Source organism: Humulus lupulus, chromosome 6 (genome assembly GCF_963169125.1).
Source record: "Humulus lupulus chromosome 6, drHumLupu1.1, whole genome shotgun sequence".
Lineage (NCBI taxonomy): Eukaryota > Viridiplantae > Streptophyta > Magnoliopsida > Rosales > Cannabaceae > Humulus > Humulus lupulus.
The window spans coordinates 174,928,620-174,943,076 of NC_084798.1; positions in this window are offsets into that span (position 1 = coordinate 174,928,620).

Here is a 14,457-nt window from a genome sequence, read left to right on the forward strand (position 1 = left end):
AGGACAATTGGAATCAACATGGCCATCTATGGAAAATATTCTCAAGAACCCTCCATCCCCCCAAGTTAAAAGTGGAAAGAGGGGTAGAACTAAAGAGGACACAACTAATATGCCTCTGTCTCCTCCTCAGAGTCTCTGGATCTCAAGCTCCATTCCCGAGAAGGTAACTCTAAGATTAGAACATCTCCCCAACTGTTGTGATTAGTTAAATACGTGGTGAAATTGGTTAGGCAAGAAAAGGAGCAAAAACCATAACAATTTCATAAAAGTCAACATGTGAGAGTTGACTTTTAGTATAGGCATTTATAAATCATCTTTTTGGGTCCAAAGTGTGTCTTTTGAGTATATGGAAGTACCAAAAAAGTGTGGGAGAATTTTGGGATGTTTTGAGATAAATTTTGGAGCGTCAATATAGAGGCGTCAGTGATGCGTCGCCTCACATAACCAAATTTTCATAGACCAAGCAACGCATCGCTTGGGTCGTCTATACATTGACATGTTTTGGCTCCAAAATTAAAATTAAAATGCTCTAATCTCATTGATTGAGTCTAATGAGGTTCCTATACTATTGAAAGGGTTCATTTAAGTTAATTGGTGACTCTCTCTCTCTCTCTCTCTCTCTCTCTCTCTCTCTCATTCTAGATTTCAAGATTACTAGTTTTCTCCTAGCTCTTCACCAAGAAAGCTTGACTTATATGTAGGATAAGGCTTGTGAATCCAAATCTCATTCCATTGTAGTAGCTTCAAGAAATTCCAAGGATAAGGCTAGGAATAGAGATTTTTGGACAACAAACCTACATTTGTGTCAAATCTTGTCACTTTTGTGTTTCACATAAAATCATAGCGATGTGATTTTGTGTTTGAAGGTTGTTCTTCAAGAAAGTTCCACTCTACACTTTGATTCTTTGTGTTTATGTAATTTGTGTTTATCTACCTATAGAGTTAGATTACTTGTTGTTTATGCTTTGAGTTGTAATACAAAACCAAGGTTGATTATTTTGACAAAGGGTTTGGACAAAAGGAAGGCATAGATTATTTTGATACCCATGCACAGGTAGTAAGGAAAACTTCTATAAGATTGTTGTTTGCCCTATCATCATTACACAACCTATATGTTCATCAAATGGATGTCAAAATGACATTTGTAAATGGTAACCTCGATGAGGAGGTGTACATGGAATAACCAGAAAGGTTTGTTCTACGGGGAAGTGAACATAAGGTGTTTAAGCTTGTTAAATCATTATATTATTTAAAACAAGTACCAAAACAATGAAATGAGAAGTTTGATGACACCATTTTTTTGGATGGGTTTAGACACAATAGTGCGAACAAGTGCTTATACTCTAAGACTTGTGAGGACTATGTCATCTTAGTGTATCTATATGTTGATGATATGTTGATATTAAGTAATGACATGAAGCATAATAGAAACAAAAATGTTTCTATATTTTAACTTCAAGACGAAGGGCCTTGGATAGGTTGATACCATATTAGGTATTAAATTTAGAAGAAATGAGGATGGTTATGCCTTAGGTCAAGCTCATTATATTGAGAAAATGCTTGACAAGTTTTGTCATCTTAATATCAAAGAGGAAAACACACCCTTCGATTCAAGTGTATAGCTAGAAAAGAATGAAGGGAGAGCGGTGGCTCAACTAGAGTATGCAATTGCAGTTAAAAGTTTGATGTATACCGCTCATTGTACTAGAGCAGAAATTGCATTTGTGGTTAGTAAACTATGCAGGTTTACTAACAACCCAAGTATCTTACATTGGAAGGCCATGGAAAGAGTATTTGGATACCTTAAAATGGCAAAAGAGTTATGCCTCCAATATTCTAAGTTCCCTAAGATACTTGAGAGATATTCCAACGCAAGTTGGATGTCCAGTGTAGGAGATAATCTCTCCACAACCTGTTAGGTGTTCACCCTTGGTGGAGGTGCAGTTTCTTGGGGATCTAAGAAACAAACATGTATATGTCACTCAACCATGGAGTCAGAGTTTGAAGCTCTAGTGACAACTAGCAAAGAGGTCGAGTGGCTAAGAGTTCTCATGTTGGAGATACCGAAAATCGCAGTAGATGTATCGACTATTTCGATACATTGTGACAATCAAGCCACTTTGATTAGAGCTTACAAAAAATAGAGAATGGGAAGTCTAGCCATATAAGTGTAAGATATGATTATGTGAGGGAATTGATTAATTAGAGTATCATATCAATTTCATATGTGAAATCTTGTGAGAACTTAGCGGGTCTGTTTACCAAATCTCTTGGGTGAGATTTGGTTAGTTCCATAAATAAAGGAATGAGACTAAAACTCCTTGACAAATAGATACCCTAATGATTGCAACCCAAATCAAAACTTGTATACATCAAGTGTAGAGTTGAATGGGTAAGAACAAGTCATTGATAAGGGAATATTTTCAACATTAACAACTTAATAGTCCCGTCAAGAGTGAGTTAATGTTGGTTGATACCAAGAATGAGGGTTAAGCCATAGGATTTTAATGAAATTCATTTTAAGAGCAACAAGCATCTCTAAAGGTAGCAAAGATGCTGTAAGAATTTCACCTATGTGAGCCTAGAGGTGGAGCCTCCTCTCAAGAGAGTACGAGTTTTCTCTCTGGATGGTTCATGAATTGATCAAGAACAAGGCCACTAAAAGTGCTAACCGCGAACAATGGGAAATACACAAGTAGTTAGGTAGAGGTGTGTGAGACATTACTTATTTTTATCACTAGGAATGTTAAGTTTAATCTTTTAAGAATACTTTAGCATTTCAGAAGTAGCATTTTAGTGTTTTCACTAAGGTAATGTTAAAACCCAAAAGGTACTTTACTTTATGCACTAATATCATTTGGGTAGAGAATTGACGATGTATTTAGACAAGTGGGGGAATATTGTGATTGGTTAAATACATGGTGAAATTGGTTAGACACGAAGAGGTGCAAAAACCATAACGATTTCACAAAAGTCAACATGTGAGAGTTGACTTTTAGTATAGGCATTTACAAATCATCTTTTTAGGACCAAAGTATTTCTTTGGAGTATATGAGAGTACCCAAAAAGTTTGGAAGCATTTCTGGATGTTTTGAGATAAATTTTGGAGCATCAATACAGAGGCATCGAGTGACGCATCGCATGACCAACTTTTCATAGACCAGGTGACATCTTGCTTGGTGCGAGGCCATGCATCGCCTAGTGTTAAGCAATGCGTCTTCTGGTCTGTCTGTGTAGTGACGTGTTTTGGCTCCAAAATTAAAATTAAAATGCTCTAATTTCAATAGTTCAGTCTAATGCGGTTCCTATACTATTTAAAGCGTTCATTTAAGTTAATTGGTGGCATGATCACTCACCTATCTCACTCTCTCTCTCTAGCTTTCAATATTACTAGTTTTCTCCAAGATCTTCATCAAGAAAGCATGACTTGTATGAAGGATCAAGGATTGTGAATCCCAATCTCATTCAATTGTAGTAGCTTCAAGAAATTCCAAAGAGAAGGTTAGGAATATAGATTTTTGGACAAAAAATCTACATTTGAATCATGCCTTGTCACTTTTGGGTTTCACATAAAATCGTAAATTTGTCATTTTATGTTTGAAGGATGTTCTTCAAGAAAGGTCCACTCTACACTTTGATTCTTTTGTGTTTATGTAATTTGTGTTTATCTACCTATAGAGTTAGATTACTTGTTGTCCATGATTTGAGTTGTAATACAAAACCAAGGTTGAATAAGCCTAATCTCCAACACCCATCTCCTTAAAAGGAAAAACTTCCGAGGCTGCCACTTCCACTCAGGTCGTCAAAGGTTTGGACACCTCCATTCCTAAGAAGGTAATAGTAGCTCCTCATGAGAAAGAGTTCATACTCTCACACTTTGCTGGTGATTTCAAAGCCGGGCTAGGCTTCTAGCTCCTCTTGCGAATCAGGCAGACTCTAAGCGGCCTAACCCCAAGGAACTAGAATTTTCTAAGGACTGAAACATCCTCCTTAGTTCAGTGTCTGGCCTTGGACTTCATCTCTATGGTAAAATTATAAGTTTAGGGACACATTTTCTTTTTTTATTTACTCTTCCTTGCTGAGTGTCTTGACATCCATTCTTTATCATGTGCATGGTTTGCTCAGAGTGGTTAGATTTTATGAGAAAATCTCTAGGTATGTTGCCGTAAGCAAGAAAAGAATGACCGAGGCCAAGGAAGCCTAAGTTAAAGCTGATCTGGAGGTAGGCTTGCTGAAGAAGGCGCTGGAAGAGGTTCAGGACCAGGTCACCGAGCTAACCAAGAAAAATAATCAGCTCAAGGAGGAGAAGAAGACCTCCTTTGAAATCGTGGAGCGGGAGAGGGCCCAATTTCAAAAAGAGCTTAAGGCCAAAGAAGATGAATACTCTGAGCTAGCCTGGTATCGAGTCTGGTGTTACAACCTCGATGCTGACTTTTCCTTTCTAGGCGAAGCTTGCGATGCCTTTATTGAGAAATTTAAGGTTCAACTCATTGCAGAAGAATGTTCCCAGACTACAACTTTAGAAGGTAATCCTGACGATGACCTCGAAGATGAGGCTACATCTATAGGAGGTTTTGAGGCCATTCTGTAATTAAGAGCCTTGGGGCCGAGACAATCTTGTGCTAGATTTTTTGAGCATTCATTTTTCAAGAGGTTTTAGGCCCTCCCAGTAAAGACAATTTGTTGTACCTGAAAAAATACGAGCTTACATGTCTTGTTCTTGGTACAACTGGCAAGCATTTAATGAAGATTTAGTCCCATGAACACATTACAAGTTCTTAAAATTGGTAGTTCGAGTTAAGTCTAGGTCGTCTAGACATCAAGGAGATCATCTGACCAGGTCAACTAGACATCAAAGAGTTCTCTTAGGTGGATCCTTAGGGGCATGGTAACATATCGAACATCTCAATGTTTAGGTTGGTCTGACATAGAAACTTCTAGCTCCCACATCGTATATTAAGCTCGTAGTTGACGCCTAGAATACAGACTTGAATTCCTGATGACCCGGGGACGTTGTATGCATATTTAATATATTGTAACTCCTACCTAATAAACATATAATATCAAACAGTTAATGTCTTTATTCACTCCCAAGAACACATTACGAGTTCTTAAAATTGGTAGTTCAAGTTAAGTCTAGGACATCTAGACATCAAGGAGATCATCTGACCAGGTCAACTAGACATCAAAGAGTTCTCTTAGGTTGATCCTTAGGTCGCATGGTAACATATCGAACATCTCAATGTTCAGGTTGGTCTAACATATAAACCTCTAGCTCCCACATCGTATATTAAGCTCGTAGTTGACGCCTAGAATATAGACTTGAATTCCTGATGACCCGGAGACATTGTATGCATATTTAATATATTGTAACTCCTACATAATAAACGTATAATATCAAACAGTTAATGTGTTTATTGAAATTATTTGTACTCTGGAGAAGTTACTGAAGATCATACATTCCACAAATGTAAAACGGTCACCTAAATTCGTCCGTTGAACCTCTATAAATAGAGAAGGAATGCACAGAAAAAGGGACCAGATTTTTGTATGCCAAAACTCTGCATAAATTGTTACAAACAATTTCCTCAGAGATAAACAAGTAATAATATAGACTCGTGGACTAGGTAGATTTTAAGCACTGAAGCACATAAAGCTCTTGGTGTTTTTCTTTATACGGTTTAGATAAAGCCTAATTTATTCTTGAAATTTCTTAATTCACTATTGGCGAAAAACTGCGTCAGCACAATTATATGCTTGAATTCACAAGCATTTACTTATATTTTAACATGTATTACCGCTTTTACAATAGTATGCTTAAATTAGTTAAGTGTATAAATATTTTGAGCTCTTATTATTTATTGTAGCTATTATACTTGTTTAATTTATACAAGTATTATTGAGCTCTTATGCATTTCTACACTTGTTATCCATGTAGTTTGTATGCTATAATTATGCTCGAATTACATGCTTATTATAATAACCATGCCAAGCTTAAAATGACTACTTAGATTTGTAATGAACAAAAATTTGTAGTACACTTTGATCTAGTAAACTTTTTAAGTTTTAAACTTGATTAATGCTTATGGCTTCTGGAGCTTGTAACCTTTTAAAAAAAATTAAACGAGTGTCATTGGTATTAATCTTTTCGAGCTTGCGAATTTATACACATTTTTTTTTAGCCCATGGTATGGTTATATTATATCTAGTACCATATATGCCCCCCTATAATTTCTAAGATTGTGATCTTATGTTATTTTATAATGAGATGCGAGCAAAAAATTAAAGAATATATGAAATGATGCAATAGATGAATTTATTATTAATTATAAAAAATTACATCTCTTGGTCATAAATAATAAACATCAATCCTATACTATTGATAGTAATGTAGTAGATGTTCGCTATTCCATGCTTGCGGGACCAATTCTCCATTTAGTCGAGCTAGCTTATAGACGATTGGTTGAAGTATTTAGTCAATGAGCTTTGACCCTTCCCAATCAGACCCGAGAACTCCTGCTGAAGGATCTCTTGTTGCCAAGAATACTCGCCTTAGTACCAAACCTCCAAGTCTGAATTGCCTGCCTCTAGCTCATTTGTTTAAATATGTCGTAGGTCGTTGCTGATGCGAAGCATTTCTTAACTATGAGTCTTCTCATTTTTCTTCAAGTAACTCTAGGGCTTCTTCAAGTTGTTTTTTATTTGAACTTTGTTCACAGGCCTCACGTTGTAAGGTTGAGTTATCCACCTCGATAGGCAACATTTCCTCACTTTCGATAAGCAATTGAAAATGGTGTGTGTCTTGTTGAGGTCCGAGATGTTGTCCTATATGACTACAGGACTTGGGCCAGCTCGTCAGGCCATCTTTCTTTCGCTTCTTCGAGTCATTTTTTAATGGAAATTTTCAAAGTCTTGTTTACGGCTTCGACCTGCCCATTCTCTTGTGAGTGTGCAACAGATGAAAAACATTTTGTTATCCCATTCTTCTCACAAAACTTTGTGAACAACTCGCTGTCAAACTAAGTTCCATTGTAAGAAACTATTTTTCTTAGGATACTGTATCGACACACAATGTTTTTCACCACAAAATCTAATACCTTTTTTGAGCTAATAGTAGCTAATGGCTTGTCATTAGTCCACTTTGTAAAGTAATCGATTGCGACAACATCATACTTGACTCCACCTCGTCTCATTGGTAATGAACCTATCAAATCTATTCCCCATACCACAAAATGGCCATGGGCAGTCATCATAGTAAGCCTGTTCGGAGGAGCTCGTGGTATCGATGCGAATCTTTGACACTTATCACAATGCTTCACATATGTGAATGCATCAGACTTTTAAGGTTGGCCAGAAGTATCCTCGTCGTATAATCTTCTTTGAAAGGCTATGCCCCCCAGCATGGTCTCCACAAAAAACCTCATGGATTTCTTCAAGGATCTTTCGGGTGGGGTTACACACCATAGTAATGGCATGACACTACTACAAAAATAGGCTTTAACTTCAGTTTTTATGTATAGAATTGTTGGAAAATACATAAAAAGCGAAGTTAAAGCTTTTGATGGACTTTTAACTTCGCCTTTTGGTTTAGCACTCAGAGGAATTAACCTATTACTTTGGTTATTTACGTAAAGTGAAGTTAAAGGGTAATAGGTGGAGGGGGAAAAATGACGGAACCCTTTAACTTCGGTTTTTAGCAAAAAACTGAAGTTAAAAGGTTACCCTTTAACTTCTGTTTTTTGCTAAAAACTGAAGTTAAAGGTGATTATATCCTAAGCCATTCGACTTCTCCCTCATTTCTGAAACGCTGAAACCCCCCAAACAGAGAGCAAAATCCTCCATTTCCACCGTGAGAAAAACGAGGATTTCGCCATTTGGCACCATTTTCCCTCATTTTCTTCCATTAATCTTGCTAGAAAACTCAAATATATCATAGAAACTTGGTTATTTTCAGTTTTGAGTGAAAAAAATGGTGTCTTGACAATGGTGACATGTGGTGGTCAGAAATACCCATTGTTTTGGGTTTTCAACTGATTTTCAGCTTCTATACAAAGTTTTGAGGTTTCTACTATGTATTGATCATTAAATAGATGTTTACAAGAATTATGTATATATATTATTTTAGATTTTTTTTTATATTTTTTGATAATATATTGATAATGTATATGTGTTTATGGTTGATAATAATGTTTTGGAGTTGCATTTGATTATTTAAGAATGTATGAATCTTACAAAATGTGTTTGTGATAATTTTTTTATCAACCCGAATTTAATATTAATGTATTACTAAATTTATAACTTATTTGATTTATTTTTGTATTTTATAATAAGTTTTTATTTAGAATAATTATTTAGAAAACTAATGAAGTTAATATTTTGTTGTTGATAAAAAAAAAAAGTTAATACGTTGTTGTTATAATAAAAAAAGATCAAGTTAATTTCTAGTTAGAAAAAAATTCATTTGTAAAATATAGTTTTAATGTTTAGATATGTTGTTGTTGTAAAAAAAAATTCAAGTTAATATTTAGTTAAAATAAATTTTTATTTGTATAATATGCTTTAATGTTTTGTACTAGTTATTATAAACTCAATAATTATAATATTTAATTTTGTTTATATTATTTTTAGGAAGATTATTGTTTTGGACGTAATTTGGTTTTTCATTGGTGGTTACCAGCTTGAAGATTAATTTTAAGGTGAGTGAGAATTTTATTTTTATTTATTACTATTTTACATGTTTATAGAATTATAGTTAAACCATATTGAATTTAGTGGAAATTAGGTTGGAAAATTAGTGAAGTAGGTTCTGAGAAATTTGTGTGTTGCGGTGGTATAAGGATGAAATTATGCATGTTGATTATTGTGTTTGTTTGTGTTGAATTAATAGGTACTTATGAAATGAGATATGTAATATAAATAGAGGAAACTCTGCCCAATTTTGTAGGACTTGTTAATTAACATGTTTTTAAATATGTAGTATTTATTCGTAGAGTTATAATTTAAACTTTTTAGGTTTAGCGGAAGGCTTTTAATAGGATATTGGGAATTTGTGTGCTGTGGGGATAACCATAAGTCCCTAGTTTGAAGTAACCTTATCATGCCTTTTGACTAGATAAGGTTACTTTGAACTGGGGCTTATGGATACCATCAAAATTCAAAGCAAGCATTCAAGATCAAAATGGGTTAACATGAGTTCTATTGTAATTGGAGACTAAGCTTTGCTTTTCGGTATGAGGTATTCCTCCAATTTCTGATAAACTTGACATGATTATGCTTATCTGCTCTGTGAACTGTTACAAATTTTAGTTGTGAATTGAATGTAACCAAATTTGGGTAGTCCTATTTATAGGGGAAAATCTGCTAAATTTTTTGAAAAATATTTAATACTTAAGAAATTTTAATATTTCAAATAATTACTTGGTGAACTTCACATGTTTAGTTGTATGAACACTTTAGATTTTTATGTGGTACTTAGCTTATTTCTGTTTAAATGTGTATATATATATGTACATTAAGTTTATATAGTTTGTGAATTTTATTTTATTAGAATGTTCAAATATATTTATTAATATTAAAATAATTACAAATTAGAATAAAAAAAATAATTATTAAAATATTTGATAAAAAACAAAATTAATAATACAAATAAAATAATATATTTTTTTAGGATAAAATACCTTTAACTTCGGTTTTCCAAGCGAAAAATTTCCATCTAGAATCGCATATCTTGGGATTTTTTACAATAGCTTTTTAACCTCGTTTCGGTCTTTTGGTAGGGCCCCGATTATGAGGTAATCGAGTATTGGAGTCATCCAAGTCGGTTGTGCATCTATCATTTCGACGTCAGATGTATCTTGCTCAAAAATACTTGGATGTGGTAAGAATTCCACAGGGACCACGTTATGTGTATCGGCTTCCCTAGTTTTTGCGAGTCGAGGTAGTGCATCTGCGTTTAAGTTTTGTTCTCTTGGAACTTACTCAATAGTATAGTTATCGAAGTGCTCAAACATTGCTTTGACTTTCTCTAGGTATGTTGTCATTTTTGTTCCTCGAGATTGTTTATCTAAAATCCAAACGTCAAAGTAGAATGTAATCTATGTCTTTTGAGGGTTACAATTATAATTCCTACCCTCGAGTCATTCTCATTCAATGTAATCTATTGAGACCGGGTATTCTCCTCGAGTTACAGGGAGCACTATTGTACGCCTTACTTCCTTGAAGCCATTACTATGTGAGTTAAAAATGTGCCAATAGCTCGCTAATCGAGGTTATAGGTTAAAAGTGTGACTAAACTGAAATAAAACTCAATTAAAGACATTAAGTATAAAAATTCGGTCTTTCATTGAAATCTTAGAAAGTTTTATAGTTGGGATCCCAAAATACTATTTAGAAAATACATTACAGATCAAAATATACACATGGTTGACCTAGGAAACAAAACAACCATTATAGTACATTTTTTCCAATAATAACCTTGGCCGTGGCAGCTAGGTAGGCTAATCATGTACCCGTCGCTCCACGCTCTCCGTACTCATGGTTGGTCGACCTTTCCTTTGCCCTTACCTGCACTATATAGAACTCGTGAGTCGAAGCTCAGAAAGAAAACTCAACACAAAACATATAACATACGCATAATATTCTACAGTATACAACAAAACCACCAACGGGCTAAACACATAGCGGCCAACACCGTCCCAGGCGCTTTACCAGGCCCTGGGTTCGCGGTCTTCACCGAGAGGGTGGCTCCAGCACCCTAGGAGGCTCTCGCCCTAATGGCTTGCACACAGTGTGCTCAACGTCGATCCCGACCCCTTGACGTACTCGGCTTCTTGCCGTTCTCGGCCTTCGTCATTCACACACAAACATGCATCACATAACATAATACTCCTAGATATTTAAATGCATATTAAACATAAGAATTAGGGCCACTCCCTGCAATACAAGCAATAGGGCTACGCCCTGCAATAATAACAATAGGTCCATGCCCTGCTCTACGGGTACAACAGTTTTCTTACCTATATCCCGAGCTATTTGAATGTCGCGATCCCGAGCATAGTACACTAACCCGAGCCTCGTTGAAAACCTAGTCACAGCGCATTCATAATAACCATCCATAAAATTCTAAACCAATAAATAACTTCAGAATATTAATCTAGCCTCCAGGACCTTGGATTCTACTAATCCGATTAGTAGGATCCTTCTCGAGCCTGAACATTCATGTTCCCGAGCTAAAAACCTTAACTTCCGTTTTTCTTTCCATTTAGGGCCACGACATGCTCTTTAGGGCCGCAGCTCGCTACTTGGTCATAGGCGAGGCCCTCCCTACTGGAGGAAACAGACTGTGGCACGCTCCTCAAGGGTCGCGACACACCTAGGTAAAACAGAGGCCTTCCAGCCACTTCTAGCACACGGGCCCCAGTGCCTGAAGAATAGGGCTGCGGCCCGAGCCCCCAAACCCAGAAATTCCAACTATTTTAAGCATTTTTCCTCGAGACTAAACCCCAAATTCATAACCCAATCATCAACCAAACTCAGAATTCAGCCTAGAATTCTCTTTCACATAACCTAAACATCACAACAAAACCACAAACAACTCCACACACCCAAAATCAAACTTAGAATTCAACACTCATGCAAACCTATTATTCTAGCAAAACTCAGTAGGAAGATCAAGTCGAAGAGCTTACCTCTGCACTTAATTCAGTCCCTGAATCACTTCCCAACACTACATGCTTCTAGTTCCCCTCTTCCTTGACCTAATCCTCAAGGTTTCTTCAAGCCTTCAACACGACGAGAGAGAGAGAGAGAGAGAGAGAGAGAGAGAGAGAGAGAGAGAGAGAGAGAGAGAGAGAGAGAGAGAGAGAGAGAATTGGTGGAGAGAAAGAGCTGAGAGTTGTTGCTTTGTCCTTCACTTAATTCTAGTATTTTCTCAAGCCATTAGTTGCCTAAGCCATGTTTATCCCTTTGCCAAAAGTCTAAAATTCCCTAAAGCTTATCTTAATCCTCACGTGTTACCCAAAGCAATTTCGTCAATTGCCAAGTCCCGCTAATTCATCAAGTGTTCCTATAAATCCTCGTTTAATCTCGACATGTCCAAATCATTGCTAAATTACTACCCGTTACCCGGTAATTCCCAAACACATATTACATTCCCAAAATACCCCTAGGTTTCTCTCGAGCCGGGTATTCGACCTTGTTGTGACTATTTAGCTAAACCACTCCCTAGGACCGTCTCGGGTCTTACATCAAAATTATATCACCACTCACTCGTGGTATCAATCACAATATACACAAATATTACATTTATGCCCTCAACAGGCTAAAATTACATATATGCCCCTAATAGCCAAATGGGGCCCACATGCATATTTAATTCACCTGAACATGCATTTCTAATCACATTATCATTAAATTCACATATTAACATAATTAAATCAATTATTGCCCTCTCAGCACGCTAATAAAGGCCCTAAGCCTTATTAGCAAATTTGGGACGCTACATCTATGGCTCTTTTGCTCGTGATTCCTTCTCTTGAGAATTCATACAGTGTTGTTGCACATGCCTTGAGGTCCCGAATTGACAGACCCATCTTTTCAAGTGTCATTTTATACAGTATGTTCACCGATCTCCCATTATCAATTAATACCCTTCGAACTCTCATGTTAGTGAGCTAAATAGTAGTCACCAATGGGTCGTTATGGGGGAACTGAACTTGTTAAGCATCATCCTCAGTGAAAGTTATCAGTTGGGACTCAACCCTTTGCTCCTTTGGAGCAAGCACCTCCGGAAAATAAGGAGTACCATCGTTTGTTTTTAGCTCCTACACATACCTCTTTTGAGCATTTCTGCTCGTTCTAGATATATGAGGCCTTCCGAAGATGGTTATCACAACCTCTCCATCTACGAAGGTGGCCAATTATTTTCTCGAGCTGGTGCTGCTACGAGTTGAGGTGGTGTTGCTCTTTGGTTCTATGGGGCCTATCCCTGGTTTTTCCCCCTGTTTTGGACATACTGCCCGAGGTAACCATGCGAGATCAAATTTTTTGATCTCGTCCTTGAGTTGCCTACACTCCTCGGTGAGGTGACAAATGTCCCTATGAAACCTGCAATACTTGTGTGGACGCTCAATATTCCAGGCCCATAAAAGAACCAAGTCGTGTGTTAAGGTCCCTTAAAGGCCTACATACATGCTTGAGCCACGGGACGTGAGAACCATCACCCTGATCTCACTTGGCCATGCCCCAGGTGCAAGTCGACGGCCTCGCTCGGCCACGCCCAAGGCACGCGGCCCGCCTCGCACCGCCACGTTCGAAGCATCAGGTGGCCTCGCTCCCCAGCAGGCCCTCGGCCTCGCGCAGCCATGTCTGAAGCACCTGATGGCCTCGTGCCCTAGCAGGCCCTCGACCTCGTGCCCCAGCAGGCCCTCGGCCTCGCGCAGCCACATCCAAAGCATCAGGTGGTCTCGCGCCCCAGCAGGCCCTCGACCTTGCGCATCCATGTCTGAAGCACCAGGTTGCCTCGCGCCCCAGTAGGCCCTCGGCCTCGCGCAGCCCGGTCTGAAGCACCAGGTGACCTCGCGCCCCAGCAGGCCCTCGGTCTCGCGCAGCCATGTCCGAAGCACCAGGTGGCCTCGTGCCCCAGTAGGCCCTCGGCCTCGCACAACCAGGTCCGAAGCACCAGGTGGCCTCGCGAATGGGGGTATGCATCAAAGGAGCCTTGCCACTGAGGGACTCGCGAGGAAGTCATCTCACCACGCACCCATCTATCAAGGCCCCATGCCTATCACTTATGCACGCAGGTGACCTCGGGGTGCTTCAAGCATCTCGTGTCAAGGACCCGAGAGCCTTGCCTCACGCCACCACCTTTATGCACGCCAAGTGTCTCGTTCCCTATACCTTGGGACCCCAATGCTTAGGGGCTCGGGTATGAGATGAATGGAATGTACTTGTACGATCTCATACTGGGTACGGCCCTTAAGACCTTGTTCGTCGAAGTACGGGCACCCGTACCAGAGGGGTAGTGGGAGTGCTGGAATAAGAGTTGTGGCCCGTACGTCTACGACCAGGAGTCAGAGTCGACACCACTACCACCTGCGCCACTATGTTTGTCCCCACTCCAATGACATGAGTACGGACAAGTAGTGGAGACATCCTCCTGACACCTGCCCCTGTACCGGATGCACGGCCACAACCTCTGAAACCACTCTCCTGACAGAGTACTTGTGTACCACTTGGTCCCCAGGACCACCATGTACCCAGGACCATTAGAGCCTACTATAAAATGAACTCTAACTCCACCAGAGAGGGGGTTGGAAAATTTACTGTAGCAAGTGCTTGAGAGTGAATGAAAGATTGATTTCTCCATTGTTGTTCTGTCATTGTTCTTGAGTTATTACTTAAATTTCTACAGCTTTTTCATTGACTATCTTTACTTGATAATTTTTTCCAACTCAACTT